This window comes from Oryctolagus cuniculus, chromosome 13, assembly GCF_051225735.1.
Source record: "Oryctolagus cuniculus isolate XC-2025 breed Fujian yellow rabbit chromosome 13, ASM5122573v1, whole genome shotgun sequence".
Classification (NCBI taxonomy): Eukaryota; Metazoa; Chordata; class Mammalia; order Lagomorpha; family Leporidae; genus Oryctolagus; species Oryctolagus cuniculus.
This window is the reverse complement of record NC_142879.1, coordinates 48503813-48528595: the sequence shown is the minus strand read 5'-3', so window position 1 is coordinate 48528595 and position 24783 is coordinate 48503813. Positions and strand designations below refer to the sequence as shown.

Here is a 24783-nt window from a genome sequence, read left to right as displayed (position 1 = left end):
GACTTGAACAAGCACTTTGATGTGGAATTAAGGCATCACAAGTAGGGGCTTCACTCACCACACCAAAACACCCAACTGCTTTTCACTTTCTTAGTAGTGTCCTTTGAAACACCACAGCTTTAAGTTTTGATGTCATCCAATTCATTTTTTGTTATTTGTGCTATTGGTGTCATGTTTAAGAAACTGTTGGAAAATTCAGAATTATGACATGAAAGATTATGTTTTTTCTATGAATTTAGAAATTTAGATGTTAGCTCTTATATTTAGGAATGTAATACATTTTAAGTTCTTTTTTGTTTATGGTATAAGTTGCCTATCCAGCTTCATTGTTTCACATGTGACTGTCTGGTTGTTCTAATCATCACTTGTAGGAAGCACTGTTCTCTCCTTATTGAACTGTCTTCACACTCTTGTTGAAAATTAGGTGGCTGGCACAGTGGCATAGTGGGTAAAGCCACTGCCTGCAGTGCTGGCATTCCATATGGGCGCCAGTTCAAGTCCTGGCTGCTCCACTTCTGATCCAGCTCTCGGATGTAGCCTGGGAAAGCAGTAGAAGATGGCCCAAGTCCTTGGACCCCTGCACCTGCGTGGGAGACCCGGAAGAAACTCCTGGCTCCTGGCTTTGGATCAGCCCAGCTCCAGCCATTGTGGCCATTTGGAGAGTGGATTAGCTGATGGAAGACCTCTCTCTTTGCCTCTGCTTCTCTGTAACTCTGCCTTTCAAAGAAGTAAATAAATCTTGAAAGAAAGAGAGAAAGAGAAAGAAAGAAAATCGGGTGGGCAAGATTCATGGACTCTCAACTCTATTCCATTGTTCTCTATGTCCACATGAATGCCAGTTTCATAATTATAATTCCAGTATGGTAAAGTGAATAGCATAGAAGAAATTCTTATTCTGGCATTACTTGCTAATTTCAGAGACTGATGGTTCTGGATTTCCTTTCATATCTCTTTGAAAAATAAGTATTTGCATCAACTCCATCTAAAATAAATTGTATGCATATGTCCAAATGTAAATGCCCACCCGCAGGGTCCTCATGTAATTCTGCTTATGTCTACATGGACTTTTGGCCATCTCTTTCTCTCTGCATGTATAAAACAGTTTTAAAAGGCATTCAAGTATTGGGATACTTAGTGTTAATCTAATTTGGAAACTAGTCTTCAAGCAAACCCCTTCAAATGATTAATTTTAAAAATGTATTTTCTATATAACTATTATAAAGACTAAGGCTAAAATGTCTATTTTAAATGCAAGGATTCTCAGAAATCAAAAAGCTTTTGACTCTAGAGACATAGAATCTGTTGACTCAGTTTGTAGTCTTTCGAATTCTGTTATTGACAATCTTAACAGAAAAGTTTTAAAACTATTTCCTAGATAAAGGAGAGATGGGTGGGAGGGTGAAGCTCTCACAAGGCGGGGAAAATGATTCTCGTGAAGCTGCCACTGACAGTTGTATTGGTTCTTGAGCTCATAAGGAAAGATTTTTTTTCCCTACGTAAACAGATCACAACTGCTTTTTTGATTTGGCACAGTGATTCTGTTATCACTTGTTGATTTTTGCATCTCTAAAGGGATTTTTTTTTCCTTCGCAATTATTCAGGCAGTGCTAAATCTTGGAAAAATTTCTGCTCCCTGTGTTTCTGTGGCTATGATTAGGAACTCTTTTTGGGGAGGCAGCCCTGGACAAGCACACTTGGCTAAACCTTGATATACCCTAGCAGCTCCAAGTGTCTTGATCAGGTTCGGGAGTTTAAGTTAATGTGTTCACCAAGAGCTAACAGGTGTGGAAGACTTGATTCCCTATAACTAAGTGTCAAAGTATTTCTTTCTTTTTTTTTTTTTAAAGATTTATTTATTTATTTAAAAGAGTTAACACACAGAGAGAAGGAGAGGCAGAGAGAGAGGTCTTCCATCCACTGGTTCACTCCCCAGATGGCTGCAACAGCCTGAGCTATGCTCATCCAAAGCCAGGAGGCAGGACTCAAACTGGCACCTATATGGGATGCCAGGCTGGCACTGCAGGCGGTGGCCTTACCCGCTATGCCACATTGCTGGTCCCTGGTTTGTTTGTTTTTTTAAAGATTTTTTAAATTTATTTGAAAGACAGTTACAGAGAGAGATAAAGACGGAGAAAGAGAGGTCTTCCATCTGCTGGTTCACTCCCCAAATGTCTGGGGCTGGGCCAGGCCAAAGCCAGGAGCCAGGAGCTTCTTCTGGATCTCCCACATGGGTGCAGGGGCCCAAGCACTTTTTCACTGCTTTCCTAGGCACTTTAGCAGGGAGCTGGATCAGAAGTGGAGCAGCTAGGACCGAACCAGCACCCACATGAGATGCTGGCGCTGCAGGCCAGGACTTTAACCCACTGTGCTATAGCACTGGCCCCAGGATTAGATTTTTAAACCACAAAAACCCAATGGCCATTTGTTGAGGGCTCCATCTAACCAAAGGATCAAAACCAGTTTAACGCTGTAATTGTTCCTCCTTCTGATGAATATTTCTCAGGAGATTAAATGTCAGATCGAATGATTCAGTGAATGTATAACTAGAACCAGAAAATAAGGGAGGGGGGACTTATAAATAATAAATTTAATTTGCGTTTAAATGATTGGCATTATTCATGCTGCATAATGTTGAGGAGTACTGAGAAGTTCTGCGTCTGCCAAACTATGACCAGCAGCACTGCACATCGCCCTGTGCTTGTTCCGGCCTCCTTCCTCATTTTTCCATTGTTTCAGGTGATGTTGCAACATCTGGTTTAGTTAATGTAGTAAATGGAAAACTGCTGGCCTGAGCCTCGTCGCGGGGACATGCCAGGTAACTCGCCATGCAGGGACATCCTGCAGAGTCACTAGGCTGCCCGTGTCAGGAAGGAGGAGATTCAAGCGAGAGTCTGAGGGATTGTTACAGACGGAAGCCAGGACAGTTAAAGGCAAATTGTGGTCCTCGATTTTCTTTTTTAATGAAGGACCTCATTAGAACATTGGAGACATCTGACTAAAGTCTGTAGCTGGGAGGACTTAGTGTGGCAGTGTGGTATCAATGTTAACATCCTAACTTTGATCATCATACGGTGGTTATGTAAAATAGTGCCTCAATTTAGGAAACACACTGAAGTATTTATTACATTTCCTAAAAAATCTATTCAGAAACATCAGAAAACAAACTACATATTGAGAAAGAGAGGGAGAGAGAAAATAATAAAGCCAATGCTTTAAGGTAATAACATGTGAGAAATTTGGTAGAATTCTTTGTATTATTCTTACAAATTTTAAGTCTGAATTTATATAAAAATAAAACTGATTTAAATTAATAAAAGATTTTTTTTAATTTCCAAATTGTTAAAAAGGTATTTATACCATGTTCAAGAATTATTTTTTAACAATAACAACTACAAAATGACACAGCATAGCCTAACAGGTGAGGGAGCAGTCTACAGAAATATGCTTGTGTCTGGCCCTGGGTAAGTTACTTAACTTCTTTCCTTACCTGTACAACAAGGGTGGTAATGCAACCGACTCTACAAGGTCATTATGGAATTTAAATGAGTAGATATTTATAAGGTACTCAGAACACTGCCTGACATGAAGCATTGTGGAAAGTGTTTGTTTAGGCCAGCACTGCGGCTCAATAGGCTAATCCTCCACCTACGGCGCTGGCACACCGGGTTCTAGTCCTGGTCGGGGCGCCGGATTCTGTCCCGGTTGCCCCTCTTCCAGTCCAGCTCTCTGCTGTGGCCCGGGACTTCAGTGGAGGATGGCCCAGGTCCTTGGGCCCTGCACCCGCATGGGCCAGGATCCGCTGATCCTGGCTTCGGATCAGCGTGGTGCACTGGCCGTAGCGGCCATTTGTGGGGTGAACCCACGGAAGGAAGACCTTTCTCTTTGTCTCTCTCTCACTGTCACTCTGCCTGTCAAAAAAAAATAGTGTTTGTTTAATGATAAGTCTAGACAAGTGGCTTAGTCTTAATGATCTTAAGAATCCTTTTCAGTAATAGCAATATTTTAAGCTTTAAAAACTTCTAGAAACAACTGATTTGGATTCTTAGTCTCAGACCAACTTGGGATTCTCTTGATAATCTCTTTCTATGTATTTATTTATTATTTGAGAGGTAAAGTTACAGACAATGAGAGGGTGAGACAGAAAGGTCTTCCATCCTCTGGTTCACTCCCCAAATGGACGCAACAGCCTGAGCTGTGCTGATCCGAAGCCAGGAGCCAGGAGATTTTTCTGGGTCTCCCACACAGGTGCAGGGGACTAAGCGCTTGGGCCATTTTCCACTGCTTTCCCAGGCCATTGAAGAGAGCTGGATCGGAAGAGGAGCAGCTGGAACTAGAACAGGCGCCCATATGAGATGCCAGCGCTGCAGGTGGAGGATTAACCCACAGCACCATGGCCCCTGATACTTTCCTGTCCTGATTTTTGGTCTGCTTCATCTCAGAAACATGTAACTGTGCTTGTCCTCTACAACAAATAGTTAAGATATCTTTAAATTTTCATTATTAATTTAATTTAATTTTGAAATTTATTTTTATTTATTTGAAAGACAGAGTTATAGAGCAGGGGAGAGAGATAGAGATAGAGAGAGAGAGAGAGAGAGAGGTCTTCCATCTGCTGGTTCACTCCTGGATGGCCACAACAGCCAGAGCTGTGCCGATCTGAAGCCAGGAGCCAGGAGCTTCTTCTGGGTCTCCCACATGGGTGCAGGGGCCCAAGCACTTGGGCCATCTTCTACTGCTTCCCCAGGCTACATCCGAGAGCTGGATCAGAAGTGGAGCAACTGGGACTAGAACTGGTGCCCATACGGGATGCTGGTGCTTCATGCCAGGGCTTTAACCAGCTGCACCACAGCATCAGCCCCCATTATTAATTTTAAAATTATCCAATATATTTATTTGGTATGACTAAGTCAAGTGCTACAGGAGGTATAAAGATGGATAACATGTCTGAATATTGCATCTACAAAGAAGAAGGAAGAATTAAATAAATACAAAAGTGGTTCAATGTGAGGTTTGAGGAGCAGAGGGCTGAGAGGAAGGGGAGATTACAGGTACCTGGAGGGAGCAGAAGTTTCCTGGAGGGCAAGGCCAGCATAAACTTGAAGGAGGAGTGAGAGTCCCCACAGGAGAGCAGGGGAGGGGATTCTACAGAGAGGGAAGAGCAAAAGCAAGGCACAGGGATAGGAACAGAAGGTGCACATGGACCAGTTACTAGAAGTTCAAATAGATTTAAAGTTTTAACCCTTGTAAGCTTTAGCCTCCTTAACCATGTAAGATGGGTGTAGCTAAATGAGAGACAAATGCACCGCACATCTATTCTTTGTTTTCATTTTATGTGAATGACAGAGAGACGGAGAGCATCTGCTGGTTTTCTCCCTAAAGCAATGCCAGGACAGGGCCAGGCCAAAGCCAGAAGACAGGAACTCAGTCTGTCTCCCCTGATGGTGGCAGGGTTCCAAGTACTTGAGCCATCACCTGCTGCCTCCCAGCGTACGTGTTAATAGGAAGCTAGAATTGGAAGTGTAGCTGGGACTGAAACCCAAAACCTTCTAATATAGTCTGTGTGTGTGTGTCTCGAGTGCCAGCTGAACAGCTGTGCAAATGCTTGCTCCACCCACGTGTGTTAGCACAGGGTCTGGCAGCCAATGGTCATTATATGAGTATATTTCTCTCTATATATATAATTATATTATATATGCACATATATATGTGTGTGTACATATAGATGTGTGTATATACAATGGTATTCTGTATTATTTTTGGTTTGTATTCATTGGTTAAGATTGCAGTGAGGGAAGAGGTACATGGACTGTATTGGGTTAATATTGAGTGATGGGAGTGGGAGTGGGAGCGGGGGTGGGTGAAGTGAAAGCTGAGAGGCATTGCAGAGGCAGGACCTTTGTGACTGACTGAGGGTGAGAAACAGAGGAAGAGGAACCTGAGCGGATGCCAGCGGTCCGGCTTGGGCAGCTCAAAGAGCGGTGGGGCCCTTCAGTGGGCACGGGGGAAAGAGCTGAACCTTCGCTGTGCCTCACGAACTCCAGGCCCTGGGCATGTGCCTTATTCTTGTCAGTGCATATTTAAAAATTATCCTTTTGGTGAGATCATACTTTAAATATCCAAGAGCACTTGCTATTCCCAATATTCTAAGATGAATAATTTTGAAATTCTATAAACCTATTTTTAATATGGCTTTTGTATCGAGCTTGGTTAACATCTAGGGGCAGTCATGTGGCTCATAGTTAAGACTCTGCTTGGGACACCTGCCTCTCGTGTCAGAAGGCCTACAGTCAGGTCTTGATGCCAGCTTCCTGCTAATGCACACCTCGGGAAGGTAGCAGGTGACAGCTCAAGAGTTTGGGTCTCTGCCGCCCACACGGGAGACCCAGATTGAGTGCCTGAGTCCTGGCTTTGGCCTGGCCTAGGCCCAGTTCTTGCAGGCATTTAGGGAGTGAAAGAATGGAAGACATTTCTCTCTCTTTCAAATAAAATAAATAAGTATAAAATCTATATTACACCTATTGCTCTAAATACCTAAGGGCATGTTTATTTGTCTTCAAAAGCTTTAATGATACAATGGCTGCCTATTCATTGAATGAACAGATCATTCACTGAGTACCAACTTTTTACTAGGCACAATTGCCTTCATCATGTCATCGACTTTAATTCAAAGTTTCCTCTCCATTTTATGGCCAAAGGCTGACAAGAAGGAGCTAATCCCGGGGCACCTGTCTGTACAACACACCTGAAATTTTACTGTGTTCTCAAAATGTGAGAGGTGCTTCTGTCCTTACATTGTGCCCTCTGTGCCCTCCCTGGGAACACTCAGAAGCCACCGCAAGTGTACACAGTTCCTGGCTGAGTCTAGGCTTTCCCTGGCCTTACCAACTAGAGGCTAACATTCTTTATAAACTCAGCTAAACTGTATTCTCTGAATCAAGATTCTTTTCTTTTAAACAGAACTATTGATCTTTTTAAAAATTTAAATAACATATTGTCTAAGATTTTTGGAAGTGAAAAAAATATCCATGTGTTTTTTTCCAGTGGGTTTAATGAAGTAGGCAGGGTGGGTGTTACCCCTCTTACAGGGGAGGAGGTGGAGGAACTCTGCCTCCCCAGGCAGCCTGCGGCCTGCGAGGAGTTGAGTCTCCCTTTGGCATCTGCTTTCTTTAATCTCCTGAAGCAAATGAAAAGATGACACCTGTTCTGATCTTTTTAAGGCAGGCAGGACCATCAATATACCAGCATTGCTGATGGGGTAGCCAAGGACCCTCACCTTAAGCTGCTTCTGTGAACACATAGTAGAAAATAACTGGTGGCAGCAGCCTTGCTCAAGAGATGGGCTGTCCAGTGGAATGTGTCCGCCTTGCTGGGTAGCCACAGGGTCTTCCAGGAGAAGAAAGTCCGCCCTCCACCTACCATCCACACCCACCATGTCTAGCTGGATCCAAGATCCTATTAATCTGAACACAGCTAAAATCATTGGTGCTATTTGTGCATAATATTTTTCTACAGTTGGATAAGCAGTGATTAAAGTTTCAGTTCTGTATTATTTGATAAAACCATAAACATGATTTGCAATTATTCCCACACACAGAAGAGGGGTTTTTGAAGGGAAAAAAAATGATGTTTTAAGTAATTTTCATTGGAATTCACCAAGCAGAATATTAGTATATATTTTTTCTTCCCTTTATCTTTTTTAAAACCACATCTGTTTCATTAAAAACAAAATGGAGATAATTATCTGAGTAATTGAACAAAATTTTCCAATTAAGTGACACCAATCTTTAAAAGGATGAAAACACAAACAGCCTGCTAACTTTGCATGCCGATGTGCTAAGCTGTCTCAACTTTCTGCTTTTTTCTTGAGCAGACCCAACATCACAGTCAGCCACGGAAGCAGTGTCCTGTGTGACTACTGTTTTCTGTCCTGCCACTCCTGCCTGCTGCACCGACAGCTGACCTGCCTGCCACCACCAGTTTGGTATGGGAAGGGGGCCTTTGGTGAGCAGGAAACTTGGTTTAAGTCAAAACTGAGACAGGGTTTAAGCTTGCAATAAATAAAGTGATTTGCCATAAATCACTTGAAAAATGTGACTTAGAATGGCTTTGAAAATTGGTCTCAGAGTTCTTCTCATGCTCTTTGGTGACATCTGGTTTAGCATTCTCTAACTTGTTTGCTGGTACCACAACCTTCCATTTATTGGAATGATTTCTCTGATTCATTGGAGCTTTAAAAATTCTAACTCACCCAAGTTCTCATTTTTAACAACCCAGCCGCCATTTTTCTGAAGTACAATAAATGAAAAGAATTGAGGTCATGCACAATCCTGCTAATGGAACTCCTGTGAGCCGCCCATTTAGTAGGAGGAAGCTGGAGAGCCCTCATCAGAGACCATGGATGCATGCTCATTGCAAACTAGAAATCAGCATGAGACCTCTTGCCTCGTGGGCCAGACAGGTGCCGTCCACTGTTCTTCCTTTTCTCTCTGTTTTTCCTAAGAAGAAAATTACATAAATAGGCGCATTAACCTGCACAGGCATTTTCTTGGGAAAGGTAAATATGCAGTTCCCTTGTGTATGTGATACAAAAAAAAAAGGGCACAATGCCTAGTCTTTTCCACTTTCAGCAATTACAAAGACTCAACTACAAATGAGGCTATAGGAATCATTTGTCTTGGGTTAACTTGACTTTTAGGGGAAGAACATGTGTTTCTTAAATTAATCTAGTGGACTTAATTTGGCTTTTAAAACTGAGCATAAATATTAAGGCTGACAAGAAGTAATGACAAAGATTTAAATGACAACAATACTGTTCTTTTATTCCTGCAAGTGAGAGTTTTGCAAAAAAAAAAAAAAAGCTATGTTGAAGTGAAATATTCAAATTCCATTCAGTATTTTTAATATTGATGTTCTTTGCAAGGGTTGTCACACTGAAAGATGGAAAAGGGCAAAGCTAATGAACTGGGGAAATGCCATTTCTTTTATTTAAAAGTTCTTCAAGGCCGAATTTTAAAACAGACAGTAGTATTCATAGAGACAAACTTTTGGCATACAAAGAGTTAATATTCCTTTCTGAATTCGTTTTTCTCATCGACTTTTTCTCATTCTCTTTTAGAAGTTAAAATGTTAGTATAATGACAAGTGAGGAAAAGAGATTAGACCTAAAGATATTGACATGAATAGAAGTGTTTCTAATATTATTTTAGGCAGGACAGTAAATCTTCAATGCTTCAGAGGCATAAGATAAGACAGTTGCAGTCTGTTCTAACTGAATAGTCAGGAGAATAATAGCAGAGGGAGGGACATCCATTTTGGTGTTGGAAGAAGAAAAGCCAGTGCTGGTAGTTTTAGCTTAGGTCAACAGGTGCACAAGATGGGAATAGGAGGGTGGCATCAAAGAATGAGATCAGGCTCACCACATGCTTCGCAAAGCGTTTCCTAGGTGGTTGTTTCGAGTCCAGAATTTTCAAGTGCACTTCTCAAAGTTTGTTGAAAGCGGAGCGGGACAGCTCAGTGTGGATTCACAGCTGTTGAACATCTCAAGCTTTCAAGGAACTCAGCTGCTAATTGGTTCCAAAGCCAATTTAAGTTGTCACCACGCAACAGGGGCTCAGAATGCTGGTGGGACTGCAGCATGGCGAGCACTCCTCCCATGACTCAGGATACGGATTCTTTCCCAAGGGATTCTGCACAGAGCAATGCAGTGACTGTTAAAAATTTAATGCTCAGGTTCTCAATTGTTTGAGGAGGGCAGAGGAAAAAAAAAGGTTGTTCAGAATACTGGAGAGCAGAAGGCATCAGGACAGCGTTTGCACAAAGGGAGAGATTTTCTTATATTTATTAGCGAAGTAATGTTTGGTAACACTGCTCTGAAATTTTTCAGGAGTTAGTAAAAAACCAAACTTTTCCCTTTTTTAGCTTCTTTTTCCTTAAATTGGATTATAACTATTCTGTGAGACGTGTGTGTTTTAAGAGGTATGGCTTAAACCATACCTCTCGAATGGGCTCATTCCAGGGAGAATACAGAACAGACTTAACAACAAACCACGTTTGCTCAGGGCACAGCGACAAAGGCAAGTTAAGGTTGGGATCTTCTGTATTTTCAGCTACAAAACGTGAGTGTGACCCTGTGTACTTCAGAGTGGTGCCAAACAAATCGGGATGTGTGTGTGTTTTCAATCACACTCGAGTAGAAAAATAAAGAAGACTAAAACCACGCTTATGATTTTGAAATGCGGCACCAGCAGCCCACCAAGACGAGAGAGCAAAGCCATGGGACAGAGAGTTTGATACAAAAGGAAGCCTTCTCAGCTTACACGACTTTAAAAAAAAGTTTATTTCCTTATAAAAGGAAAGGAGTCAGAAATATCCTCCCGAGACGGAACCTTCCAAACGGGAACGGGGAGAAAAAGCAGCAGCGTTTTAATACAGTTGCGATCCGCCCTTTTGCTCGATATTTTCGTATCTTGTTCCAGTTTGTTTAAAAGTATGAAAAACGGAATTCAGCGGGTTCAAGCTGTTCGTTCTGGTTCCAATCACAGAAATCATGAGATGAAAGAAAGTGCGAGCAAGCTTGCACAGCCTTTATTATTCTTCATAAAAGCTATGGCTAAGAGGGCTGCTGGCACCAGAGTCTCTGTGGCGCAATCGGTTAGCGCGTTCGGCTGTTAACCGAAAGGTTGGTGGTTCGAGCCCACCCAGGGACGCCTCTCTCTTTTACGCGCGGTAGTTTTGCTCAGATCTGGAGTTCAGGCTTTCTGGCTACGCTGGCTTGAACTTCCAGGAACTGGAGCAAAGCGCGGACTCTTCATGACCCCCTGGCGGGCGGCTCTTCGGCTTCCGGGAGTGCTGGGTGCCCCTCCTCTCTGCCCCGGGAGCGCCGCGGGCTGCGGGGCGAGCAGGGCCAGGCGGGGCGGCAGCGCGCGCCCCGGAACCTCCCCCCCCCCCCGCCCCCGGCGGCGTCCGCCCTCGCTCGGGACACCTTGAGGGTCACGGGCGCGCCGAGAGCCTGTGTTTGGGCAGTGCTGAGTTCCAGCTGCAAAGTGACGTGCACGTCTCGGCTTTTGTTGGAGTGTGGCCCGCTTTGTTCCTCGGCGTGCACGTCCTAGGGCACTGCGTCCACGCCTTGCACGTGAGTTGTGGGCTGTGTCAGTGAATTCAGAACTGACTTTTGTCAGGATGAAGCCTGTGTGTGGACACTATTGGGAGAGTATTTGTTAGATTTTACTTTTTCTACTGGAAGTGCTAGCGTTTTGTAGAGAATGGAATAAATCTGCCGGCTCTTGCCTTGACTCCGAAAGAAGGGAGATCTATTTAAAATGCATGATTGTGGTTAAACTTGAAAAAAAAAAAAAAAGGTGATACTCTGAAGAAGTAATCCGAGTTTCATCGTAATGGTTATCGTGTTGGGGGGCATAGGTTACAGAAATTCCAATGTCCCCTGGTTCACATATGGATTGTAGCTGATCTTCTTATGTTGCTATAACTGAATAACGCAGGCTGGGCGATTTATACCGAGTAGGAGTTTGTTCAGCTCACAGCTGTGAGGCCCGAGAAGATCAAGCCTGGGCAGGTCAGGATGCGAGGGTTTCCTCTGGTGAGCTCCTTGCCCGTGGGCTCTGCAGAGGCCCAAGGCGTCGCAAGCCATCAGTGGTAACTCTGAGCAAGCTTGCTGGCCCTGGCGGGAGTCCTGCCTCATGGCCTCCTGTAACCCTAACACCTCCCCAGGCCCCAATTCCAAATACCATGGATAGTTAGACTGTGGGGGTTTTCCCACTGCCTGCACTGGGGGTGGGGGGGGTGACATACCCCAGCTGTAGAGTTAATGAAAGCTAACAGCTACCCAGTGCTTATACTTGTCAGGCACCTTTGCACTTTTAAGGATTAACCTGTGCATCCTCATGATCCTATTTTGCCACCACACAGGTGAGGCAGCTGAAGCCCTGTGCATCTGCGTGTCTGCCCAAACTCTGATTAGATGAGAACGTAGGGGGTTGGCCAGACCCAAAGCCCTCGCTCTTCACTGCTCTATTGCCTACCGACAAATTGCCTAGGATGGAGCTGCTTGATTAGTTAGTTATTTAAACCCAAAAGTGACTTTTTAAATGAAGCTTCATTAATGTTTTGCTCCATATCTCATGACAGAGGTAAAAAAATAAAGCAACACTGACCATGCATGAGATGGAAGGGGTGCTACTGTAAGATTGCCTGTTCATTGTGCAGTTTGCATTCCTTCAAATGAGAACTGTGGGAGCACGAACTGTAATTTTAGGCAGCATTTGATTCAAGTACGTAGAGAAGGCGAGATTAGAGAGACAGGTAGGAACAGCCCAGGAATCTATGTGCAGAAGAACAGAGTCAGAAAATAGGGAATGGTCCACACTCTAGGGATTCTTTGACCCCAGGCTGATGTTGGGAGTTGGGGCACCCGTGTAATCTCCTGTTTCAGGACACCATTGTGAGTTAGCACAGGGACTTGCCCTTGACGGGAGCCTCGGTGGCGGTTTTAAATTTGATCCTAAATTTCTAAGTATATTCTACCTTACCCTATTTGGGGGCATAATGGGATTTAGGGGCCAGATAATAAAGAGGGGGGATTAAATGAGAATGGAGGTGGGGCCTGGAGTATAAAACTGTCCTCTAATGTGAGTAGTTGATCTTACTTACAACAAATAGCACATTTCCTCGTATGTGCCAATGCATATAAATAAGATAGGTGTGGGGAACATTTTGGAAAAGCCACTTAAATATTTACAGATGCCTTGGCTTTGTAAAATTTTCATCTACATTGGTCATAGATTTTGCAATAAATACTACTTCAGGGGAGTTTAATTTTGAACTCAGTATTTTGGGCCTATAATACCAACGAAGCCCACATTGAGGTCATTTAGAGAATTAAAGGCTGATTAGCATTGAAAAGGCTATGTTGAGGTTGGTGCCATAGCTCAATAGGCTAATTCTCCACCTGCAGCGCCGGCACACCGGGTTCTAGTCCCGGTCAGTCAGGGCGCTGGATTCTGTCCCGGTTGCCCCTCTTCCGGGCCAGCCCTCTGCTATGGCCCAGGAGTGCAGTGGAGGATGGCCCAAGTCCTTGGTCCCTGCACCCCATGGGAGACCAGGAGAAGCACCTGGCTCCTGGCTTCGGATCATCACAGTGCGCGGGCCGCAGCATGCCGGCGGTGGCGGCCATTGGAGGGTGAACCAACGGCAAAAGGGAGACCTTTCTCTCTGTCTCTCTCTCTCTCTCACTGTCCATTCTGCCTGTCAAAAAATAATAAAAAAATTTTTGAAAAAAAAAAGGCTATGTTGAGTATTTCGGTGTGTAAATAGTTCTTACTGTCAAAAGTGCATGTATAAAATTAGAAGAAAACACAGTGAAGTAATGTAATAAAGGATGAATCAATTGGTACAGGTTACCAACTAATTAGAGAATGTAATATTCATATGATCCAGAGAGACAAAATAGGTTATCAATTGATAAAAACAACAGGACTGTCAGAACATCTGTTTTGGGTCTTTTTTTATTGCAAGGATTTCTTTAGACCATAGTGGAGACTGAGAGGAAGCACATGGGTAATATGTGTCTGTTTTCATTTCTTTTATTTTCTTTGAGTTTTAAAATGAGTTTATTAAAGAATAGTCTTACAAAGGCAGCAATTTTTGATCTGTCATTTTAAAAAGTTATGTTTTGTTACACTGTATAACAAGGGTACTGTAAGAGGTGACCAAGTTACAGACTTTTCCTGCTGGGATTCTGGTAGTATAGCACAGTGTAGTCATTTCTGCAATGCTATAGTAAATATGTTTTTCTCCAAAAAGTGATGAATAATAATAGAAGATGGTACAAAAAGGCATCTTTTTCTTTTCCTTTTGTGGTATTGGAGCTCGTATTTTTACCATTCTGGGCTACAATTTTCACTTTTTACCTACTTTGATAAGTTCTGTCACCTCTCTGAATTCAACATCATCCAGTACAAAAGTCCGCACAGTATCATGGACTCTGTATGTAGAGAGTCCCCGAGACTGACTGTCCCCGCCCCTCAGTCCAATGCTGGATTGACAGGCTTATCCAACTGAAGCAGGACCGGAAGGGTGAGTGGGGGTGATCTGTCGAGGCTGTCTGAGCTCCTCCAGGTTCCTGAAGCCACCAAAGGGGTGCTTCTGTGTAACCGATGCCAGGGCTTCAGAGAAGACACGCCTCTTCTCCCTCAGGATCACACTGATGTCCTGTAGAGAAGGCGCTGTCCATCATGGTGTGGACAGAAGCAGCGAGGCAAGCAGGCTGGGAGGAGTCCCTACCTCCTTGACCACCTCTTTGGCCACCTGTTTCCATTTCTAACACCTGTATCTGAAGTCTCATGATACAAGGTGTAGGAGGGAAAGTCCCAGAGAAACACAGCTGTCCTGTTTCTGCATGCAAAATACATGATAGTGAATCACACTAATGTGAACACTTATTTCTCTGAACTTGGTCGACACGAGGCCTAAAGATGATCAACCAGGTCAATGGCTGTGAACTATCAATAGCCAACCCTCCCAGTGACAGCAGAAACAAGTGCCTTGGTCCTGCGGGTGCCCTGATCAGACTCCCTTCACCTAATTTAAAAGCCCATCCCATCTAGAAACAACTCCACAGTTCTGGATGGTCTCTTTTTCTGGAGAAATTCACAAGAGGAAGTTTAGTAGGATGAGCTGGCCATTGTAGCTGTGCTTGAAGCTACAACTGGTGCTCATTGCCTCTGTCCAGAGCTACCCTAGCACTTCTGGATGGGTGGTTTGTCTGATGGTGTGGTCCTGACCTGCAGCCGTGAGGACTCTGAATCTACACTCATTAAGCCTTCATGGACCATTAGTTCTGTCTTTTTCTGCCACCAAAATTAGACAGGAGTGTCCCAAAAGACACCACAGTGGGTCACCTGGCTGCCACTGTATTCCTCCCCATCCTTTCTGTGTGATAGCATTCCTTCTTCCTTCTAATGGTCATGGTCAAGTATTCTTGCTGATTCCTTTGTTGATTCCTTTCCTTGCCTGCTGGTCTTTGGGCATAAGGAGCTGGAGGTGACCTGAAGGGAATCAAGCTTGTGTTTAATGAGAATCTTGCTATGTCCCTTGGTGGAGGCGTTCTGCTTAGAGTTGCAACTACAGGAAGCACTGTTTCCTACTGGAAATGATGGCAAGCTGTTCACTTCTACTTTCAAGTCTTGGTTCTCAGGCCTCTGTGCTCTGTGTACTAGGGACTCAGTACCACAGAATGGCCATTGGTTTAAGGTGTAGACCACATCCTCCGGCGTGAATGCCCAGGGTATTATCTCTAAGCTGGCTTTGGCTTCAGCTCAGTTATGTCTTTAAGAGGTTATTCCAGTGTTCTTCCAGACCAGCGGCTTCTGCGTGCAGCAGTGAGTGAAAGGTTAAGTTGATCCTCTGGTTGTTTGCCCACTGCTCCACCTTTTCCAGGGAAAAATGGACTCAGAGCAATGTTGCCTGGGATTTCATGCCACTGAACACTGGCCCTCAGGTAGTGGTATTAGCTAAGGTTCTGTGGATACCAAAGGGAATCTTGTACCTGGAGAATGTATCAAAGTCAGGATTCACCACCTCCTCCAAGTTACAAGACATTCAATGTAATCCACTTGTCACAAGTGGGGACTTAGGGTTAGTCTCTGCTGCTGACAGACTGAACATTCTGCAGTGGCAGGGACCTTCTCAGCCTTGGTGAGTGGGAGACCAGGCGGTGCTGGGTCCATGCATAGCCTCATCCCTGGCACCATGGCTGCACCATTCACAGTGCCACAGTGCTGGTTTTATCTCATGATTTTGTAGATTGGCTGGGGGCTCACCTGCGGGGCTCCTTTTCTGGTGTTTCTTGAGATCTTCGATGCAGTTGCAGTCATAGGAGGCGAGAGCTGCAGCTAGAGTTGGGCTGCGTGGTCTGGTGCCTTGGCGATGCTCCCTGTGGTTACTCCATCCAGTAAGATAACATGAACTTCCTAAGTGCTGGCTTAACAGTCAGAGGGAGGAAAGGAATGTTTGCTCGCCCTCTTAATGCCTTTTAATGCTCTGTTGGTTAGTGCAATCATAGGCCCATCCTGGATTCAGCAAGACACAGCTCTGTCTCAAGTCGGAGTACCTGTATGTGCACACAGGTATGGGCAGAATTGTTCAGGGTGTTTATTTATTTATTTATTTTTAAAAGAATAGCTACCACGGTCCACTCTTTGGCCACAGATTGCATTCCTCTCACATACAAAATAGCACTAATCCCCTTTTCCAGGACCACAAGTCTCATCTCATATGGCATCAAGTCCAATCCAGGATCGCATCTCATAAACCAGGTTCAGCTGTTGATGGGGTTCTCAGGTGTGTTTCCTCGAGGGTGCTTTTCATGCCCAGGGAGTGGTTTCTCTCACTTTGAAACTCTACAAATTAAAGGTGTGAGATGTCTGTATTCTCCTGCATGCACCCAGCATGACACTTCTTTATTGTGTATTGTGCATTTCTTTTGTATCCAGTTTCTCCATGTGGCAAAGGTCATACTTGCCCTCTTTTCCGAAACAGGCATGTGAGGCTGCTGTGGGGTGACATCTGGGTTCTTGGAAGCCCTGCTGAGGGAAGAGGGTGGGTGAGGCACGCCTTTGGGATTCTTAGAAATCATCCTGTTTAGTTCAAAGGCTCTATGACAGAACCCTTAAAATCTTCCTGAGGTTTCAACAAAGCATCTGAGTCCCGCCTTTGATCTGAACTTGGTGCTGAGGCGTGGTTATGGCTCAGTATCTTGGATTTGACGTTTGCCCCTAAGTCCATGCCTTACTGTTTGTTGTCTGGGGAGATGGGGAGATGGAAAGTGAGAAACAACACCACTTCCAAACCAGTAACTCCTGGCTCCTTTACATCTCCTCTATATTCTGTCTGAAAACTGTACACATCTGTGTTTTTCCCCTTATCTTAGTCCTCACGTACTTGGTCAGAGGTTGCTAAGAAAACCAAACCAAACCAAACCAAACCAAGGGTACTTTTAGCAGTCTGCCTATAAATGCTCTCAGGAGACCCACGAGTTCCTGAGGTGCCTCTGCTATTTCCCTGCACGTAGATGACAGTTTCACCCCCATCTTCTGTGTGTGCTGTTGATACCTGGAAATCCTCAGGGCTCCTTCCCTGTAGGCACCAGTAGCAACGTCATTCCTGTATTTCAAGGGCTCTTTCCCGGCCTCCCTCTTCTTGCCCACCACCTGGTCTCAAAGCTCATGTCAGAGGTTTTTGTTAAGTCTGAAGGTAAACACTGTTTCCAGATACCAAGTTCTATTTAGTTATTTATTGTTGCATACAGCCCTCTTCAAAACTCAGGGGTTTAAAATAACAACCATGCAATTACACGTGTTGGTTCTATGAATTGGCTGGGGCTCAGCTTAGTAATGCCCTTACTGGCGTTACTTAGGGTACAGTGAGGTTGGAACTAGGTGTCTGGCCCCTCAGCGCCCTCCATGTGGCCTCTTTCTCCAGATGACATCTGTCTTATCTGTTTTCTGTTGCTAATAACAAGTAGGGGAGCCTGGGCAGTTGCAAAGAAAAGAGGCAGAGGAGCTGCATCTGGTGGTGGCCTTATTGATGCAGCGTCCTGAACCAGCACCAGGCATCGCGTGGCAAGAGACTGGCCCAGTCTGGCTTTTATAGCAGATCCATTCTCAAGATAACCCACTGTTCCATTAATTGCAAAGAAGGAATTAATGAATGAATAAAGGCATAGACTTAGACACCTTTTAAAGATCCCACCTGGTCCTACCCCTTAATATCTCACAATGGGGATGAAATTTCAAGTGAAATCCAGAGGCGACAAACCATATCCCAACCGTGGCGACATCTCATCCTTCAGGGCCTCTCTCACTAGCAGGGTAGCCGATTTTCTTTAAATGGAAGCTCAGGACACCCAGAGGGAGGTGGAAGGTGCCCAACTTTCTTAATGGCTGGACACAGAAGTCCCAGTTGCGACTTCCTCTGCATTCTATTGGTCACAACAATCGCAAGTTGTGCCCAGATTCAAAAGGAGGGAATGTCAGCTCCATGTGATCATAGGAATTGAAACAAAGCATTCATTAAAGGATAGCAGAAGTCTTTGTGGGTCTTCTTTGAAGCCTCGCCAGCCACGCCATTCGTCACTGCCATGAATCTGTGTCTGTTCTTTCCTTGGGCCATTTCTTGTTCCACACAGAGGGCGCCACCAGAAACTCCACCCTTTGGAGTTTTGCTGCTGCTTTTTGCGCTGGCTCCTGAGTGGGGCAGTGGAACAGTTGCTATCCATTTTCAACCATGCCCTGCAATGAACTGACTCATTGTGACTATGCTCAGCCTTTTCCTGTTTCATCACCTGGTCGTAAAAGACTTCCTCCACTCCTGCAGTTACCCGATTTGGTCATAGATGTTGGCTGAGGGAAAGGCACTAGGCAACACCTGTGGAGAATGTGAGAGAGTTTGGGCCACCTGCTTATTTATTATCTCCTTTGACCTTGCCATGCTGGATCCCAGACATATCATTTTTTTTTTTTTTTTTTTTTTTTTTTTTTTTTTTTTTTGGACAGGCAGAGTGGACAGTGAGAGAGAGACAGGGAGAAAGGTCTTCCTTTTTTCATTGGTTCACCCTTCAATGGCCGCTGCAGCTGGTGCACCGCACTGATCCGAAGCCAGGAGCCAGGTGCCTCTCCTGGTCTCCCATGCGGGTGCAGGGCCCAAGGACTTGGGCCATTCTCCACTGCACTCCCTGGCCACAGCAGAGAGCTGAACTGGAAGAGGAGAAACTGGGACAGAATCTGGCACCCCGACTGGAACTAGAACCTGGTGTGCCGGCGCCGCAGGCGGAGGATTAGCCTAGTGAGCTGCGGCGCCAGCCCAGACATATCATTTCTATTTTATTATGGATTTTTCTGGGTCAGTTCAACACTGTAACTGTAGATCTGGGAGAACCCAGCTCAGATGAGCAGTTCTGGTCTCGCCATCACTTTATAACCTATGATCAGGCACTTTGTTATGAGGGCCCAGTAACACGTTCCAATATGATTTTTGAGTGGTGTGTAACTATCGGCTGTACATGAATGGCCTTGTTCCAGAACTCTAGGGGCCTTTATTGTGATTCTCACCTTGCGGACTGCCAGGAGGCAACTTTTGCCACCTAATCCCAGAGGGGATGTTGAGTTGTGTGACCCAAGTGCAGGACTGCTTGCATTGCAGCCCAGACTTACTGCAGCTCCCCTTCCTGCTTTGCCCCCACTCAAAACTGCAGCTTCTGCATCACCTGGCATACTGCTGTGGCCGTGTTCCTGAGGGTGGCATCCAAAGACTGCTAGCAGGCTTTCTGTCATTTTCCTAGTGCTGGGATATGCGAGGTGCAGCACTTTGCCAATTACTTTTGGAAGGAGTGCTCCAGACTACAGGGTCCCTTGTAACCTCACAGACATGGTGGCCCCTGAATGTCTGAGGGACTCACCTCCCACCTTTGGGACCAAATGTGCCACACCAAGGCCTCCGAGGTAGTTAATTTCTGGCTTTCCTGGCCAGCCAGCTCCGTGGACCTGCAGGAGGTGGAGATTGTTTGCACCCCTTCACACGGTATTTAACAAAGGGTGAGAGGATCACTGCAGCTCTGGAGCTGGACTGGAAATGTCCACTTAGGTCTATCCCGCATGGATGGCAACCACTTGTGGACTTCCTTCCTGGTGGGATGACCACAGAGCATACACCAGGCGCTGTGCCAATTGTAGGCACACTTGGGGCCATTACTTGATAGACTTTGTGGGAGTCTGCTCTCATGTTCCAGGGTCCCTGTGGTCTGTACACAGCTAGAGGGAGACATGATGAGGCCCGCCACTGTGTTCTTTGGGTCTTCACGGGAAGCGGCAGTCCCTGCCACTCTCCTTGCTGTGTGATCCTGATTTTTACTTACTAGCAGGACTGAAAGCAGGAAGAAGGACTTTTAACTCCTCCATTCAGTCTTTCCTACCAGGACAGCTCACGTGGCTCATGCCAAAGAGCCAATGTGGGTCCTTCTGTCAACTACCAGGTTAGCTGCGTTCATTACATGTTCATGCAATCTGCACTGCTGACTGATCCGTGAAGCCTGGACTCTTACCTGCTTATGAAAGTGCCCACTCTGATGGTGTGTGTGTGTGCGCGCGCGCACGCTCACACATACATGGGAGTGACACTTTGGGTCCTTGGGGACCAATATCAATTGAAACCCTATGTCCAACAGTCCTTGAAATGTCTTCAAATTCCTCTTCCCCAGTGTATTCAAGTAAATGGCTGTATGTCCCTTTGGGAGGAAGGCTGGGGGAATGTTTATCCTATCTGCCTGCTCTGGTGATAGGATTCTTCCTCCTGGGAGTAGGGCTGTCCTCCAGTCAGTGTGTGCCTCCCCTGACTATGGCTCAGATCCAGAAACTGGGCAGAGTATGCCTGCTCTCAGTCTCTTGCTGTTTCCTCAATGATTTATTCTGTGTGTGTAGTTTGAGTACTACGCTTATTGACTGCTCCTCCGCCTTCTCCCTTCACATGCTGTGTTTGCTAACTGGCTGCACATGGCTGTGAGTCAGACACGTCCCTGCCTTCAGTCTAACCTTGGCAGTCATTACAACTGTTGTCCACGATGAGCTCTCTCTTACCCAGGACTCTTTCACCCCTGCTGCTAACGGGGAGCCCAGCTCTGTAACGGTGTCCCCAGTGGCCACAATAACCATCATAGCTATGTTGGGACCCCTCACCTGGTGCTTTCTCTATGACTTTATGAGACAGAATGTCCCTCCTAGGCCCTCCCACAAATCAAAGGTGAGTGGATTTCTTGGCCTGATACAGCACATACAGTATGTTCTCCCTATACCCATGGGGGTGTGTACCAAGATACCCCCCATGGATGCCTGAAACTGAGGGTAGTCCTGAGTTCTATATATACTTTGCTTTTTCCTATACATACACACTTATGATAAAGTTTAATTTATAAATTAAGCACAGTAAAGAACTCACAACAGTAACTTATCACAGATCTTGGAAACTGCCACCTATTTTTTTTAAATTTAATTTTATTTATTTATTTATTTATTTATTGACAGGCAGAGTGGACAGTGAGAGAGAGAGAGACAGAGAGAAAGGTCTTCCTTTGCCGTTGGCTCACTCTCCAATGGCCGCCGCGGCCGGCGTGCTGCAGCCGGCACACTGCGCTGATCCGATGGCAGGAGCCAGGTACTTATCCTGGTCTCTCATGTGGTGCAGGGCCCAAGTACTTGGGCCATCCTCCACTGCACTCCCTGGCCACAGCAGAGAGCTGGCCTGGAAGAGGGGCAACCAGGACAGAATCCGGCGCCCCGACCGGGACTAGAACCCGGTGTGCCAGCACTGCAAGGTGGAGGATTAGCCTAGTGAGCTGCGGTGCCGGCCCACCTATTTTTTTCTTAAGGTTTATTTTATTTATTTGAAAAGCAGAATGACAGAGGAGACAGGGAAAGAAATCTTCCATCTGTTGATTCATCCCCTAAATGGCTGCAACAGGAAGCCCAGAACCCGGAACTCCATCCAGGTCTCCCACGTGGGCAGCAGGGGTCCTTGTACTTGGACCATCACCTGCTGCCTTCCCAGACACATTAGCAGGGAGCTAGATCCGAAATGGAGCAGATGGGAAGCAGTGCTCCGATCCAGGATGCTGCCATGGCAAGCTGTGGGTTAACTCACCATGCCACAGTGCCGGCCCCTTCTTTCCTTATTAGCAGAGAACTTAACACCTTTTCACTTACAGGAAGCACGTCATGATTTCTCCATGGCCTATGCAATGCCGGCATCACGACCCTTGCGCTCTGGAACCGTTAGTGAGTAAAATAAGGATTCATTGAACACAAGCTGTGATCCCACGACAGTGGATCCCATAACCTGGACCACCGATGACTCACAGGCAGGCAGTGTAGAGCGAGGAGCCGCTGGACCAAGGCATGATTCACATTCCATGCAGAGCAGTGCGGGGGAATTCGTCACACACGCTTCTCAGCACGGGGCACAATTTCAAATCTGTGAATGGTTTCTTTCTGGAATAGTTGGCCTCGGGTAAGTGAAGCCACAGAAGGGAACTGCAGGTGAGGGGAGACAGCCCTGCATCTGCTCTGACCATTTGCATGGGTGCTTTCTTTGGTCCTTTATTTTTTTGTCTGCCACGGCAGCACTGGCATTCCCTCTTGCTGAATGCAGCCATGTTGTCGGCAAGCATCTAAGAGCTGTAGTCTCCCAGGGTACTTGTCACAGGTCTGTTTCACAGCACGCTGCTCCCTGTGGGTCACCTCTGAGTTATATAGCTCCAACTTCTACCCTCCTGGGCCCAGCACCCTAAGCATCAGGCCTCAAAACAAATGCTGTCAAGTTCACACTCTTTCTACTGTACAATGGTCAGAAACAATATGCAGTCAGTGGAAACTGTGTTTGGAATTTTGATTTGTTTGCCAGGCCCATCCTCTCTCATGATACTGGGCAGCAGCAGAGAGTGCAGCTCCCAGGCAGTCACACAATCATGTGAGGATGCAACTGCTGTTGTGTGCTGAACTGGAATGTGCAGCGTGAAATGCATTGCTTGTGATGGGTTTATCCAGACGTACTGCCCTTGCACAGTGAGGAGTACCTGTGTACTCTCGTCATGTCTGTGGGTAGCTTGCCTAGTTTGGTGCTGTGGCTCATTTGGAGGATATCATCTCTTCCGTCCCCCCTGCTGACTTGTCTGACGCTCAGAGGACTGAGGGAGCGCACCCACGGTCCTGCCACACACAGCACTCTGCCTCACTTCCACGCTGGCTGGGGCAGCTGCTCTCTGACAACAGAAAGTGGGCTACATCTACAGGCCCAGAATCGGAGGAGAAGGTGGGAGTTCAAGACGTCCCCATTTGGTGCCTTCCCAACAGGTTCTATCCTTGGGTAAAGGGTTGGCCAAGCTTGAGAATTTGACTTCCTCTGAAGTTGTATTAGAATGAGGCCTGCTGGGCTAGACTCATAGCCTTTTCTGGCTATGAGGATTTATTTTTTTCTTTTAGATGTATTTATTTATTGGAAAGACAAGAGTTACAGAGAGCAGAGAGAGAGAGAGAGAGAGTGAGAGAGAGAGAGTATTCCACCCACTGGTTCACTCCCCAAATGGCTGCAGTGGCTGGAGCTGGGCTGATCCAAACCCAGAAGCTAGGAGCTTCTTCTGGGTCTCATATGCAGGTGCTGGGGCCCAGGCACTTGGGCCATCTTCTACTGCTTTCCCAGGCCATAGCAGAGAGCTAGATCGGAACTGGAGCTGCTGGGACTTGAACTGGTGTCCATATGGGATACCGGTGCTGCAGATGGAGATTTAGCCTCCTACGCCACAGTGCCAGCCCCACTATTTCTTCCTGTCTTTTCTTAACATGTTGCTAGTTTTATTTTCTTTACATTTTTAAACTTATATGTTTAGTTGACTTATTTTTATTTTAAAAATCTGAATATCATCTAGAACTATTCTTATTATAAAAGATTTTTGTAGTCTTCCTCGCTTCATCATTTTCTTTTTTAAAATTTTTATTAATATATTTTTATTTATTTGAAAGAGTGTGAAAAGGGGCTCCTATATGCTGGTCACTCCCATATGCTTGTAACAGCCAGAGGCTGCACTGAGGCTGGGAGTCAGAAACTCAGTCCAAGTCTTTTCCACGTGGGTGGCAGGAACTCAAATACTCAGGCAATTAGCAGGAAGCTAGAATTAGTAGCAGAGCTGGGACTCAAACACAGGCACTCGGCTATGGAATGCAGGCGTCGCAAGTGGGCTCCTAACCACTGGGCCCAATGCCTACCCCTGCCTTTTCATTATTTTCTAAATAATCTGTAATTGTTGTTTGTTTTTTGACTTAAAAGTTATTGAGGAGAGGTTTAAAATATTTTCAAGTTTTTTTAAAGAAATTAGTTTTATTAATTTGTGGTTATATCACTATACAGTTAAACGAATATACCAAATATAATCCCAGTTTTGTAATGTATTATTTTCCTTTGTTTTTATTTTTATTTTTGTTTTTCTTACATATACCAAGGAAATGATTTGCCAAAGAAGATAAAAATAACAGAATCTGATATATGGTGTGCAATATACACAGGAAAGGAAAGTTCGGACTATAAATTTTTTTCTTTGTCTTTATATTACCAAAGTTTTTGGCACACAAGACATTCATATGAGGACAGTACGAGGGTAAGATGATTCTCTTTAATCTCAGAATTCTCACATAATGATCAGGGAAAAGCAACAAGTATAATAAATTCCTATGCTTTTCTCTGAAGTGATAAATGTTTACCAATAGATTTTAAAAATAATTCCTGAGTATATATGTATGGCTTTAACAATGAAGCAACAGAGTTATCTTTGGAAAAAGCATGAGGGTCTCCGTGGTAACACAGAGTTCTGATTGGCTGAGTCAAGATAAAATGAAGCAGCATATAAGTTTTGTTTTACAGACTTGAAGTTCAAGTGTACTTGGTTTTTAGTCTTAATAAAATAGTTTTGAAAAAAGGCATGTGGCATTTTGATTATGTTGATTTTTGGTAGGAAGGAGATGAAGTGGATTGAGAGCAAGGAATATTTCACAGACAGGAACGATTTCTAGTTAAGCATTCAGTGTCTTCTAAAAATTTTTATTTATTTACTTATTTATTTGAAAAGCATCCACACACAGAAAGAGATGTTCCATCCACTGGTTCACTCCCTATATGCTCACAATAGCCATGAATCTCCCATGTGGGTGGCAGGAACCCACATGAGCCATC

At 45.1% G+C, this 24783-nt stretch overlaps 1 long non-coding RNA gene and 1 other non-coding gene across 4 annotated transcripts in view; both read left to right on the top strand.

Moving 5' to 3' along the window:
- Positions 1-10632: 10632 nt before the first annotated feature.
- TRNAN-GUU (transfer RNA asparagine (anticodon GUU)) lies at positions 10633-10706 on the top strand. The gene has a single exon. It is a non-coding gene; the product is annotated as a tRNA-Asn (tRNA).
- Positions 10692-24783, top strand: part of LOC127483559 (uncharacterized) — a 67282-nt gene continuing 53190 nt past the window's right edge. The window contains exons 1-3 of one of the 3 annotated variants that reach the window (XR_007909951.3): positions 10692-11131; positions 21770-22071; positions 24057-24211. This is a non-coding gene — a long non-coding RNA (uncharacterized LOC127483559). The remainder of the gene's footprint in view (positions 11132-21769; positions 22072-24056; positions 24212-24783) is intronic. The other 2 variants (XR_016218956.1, XR_016218954.1) reach the window with 2 other exon arrangements.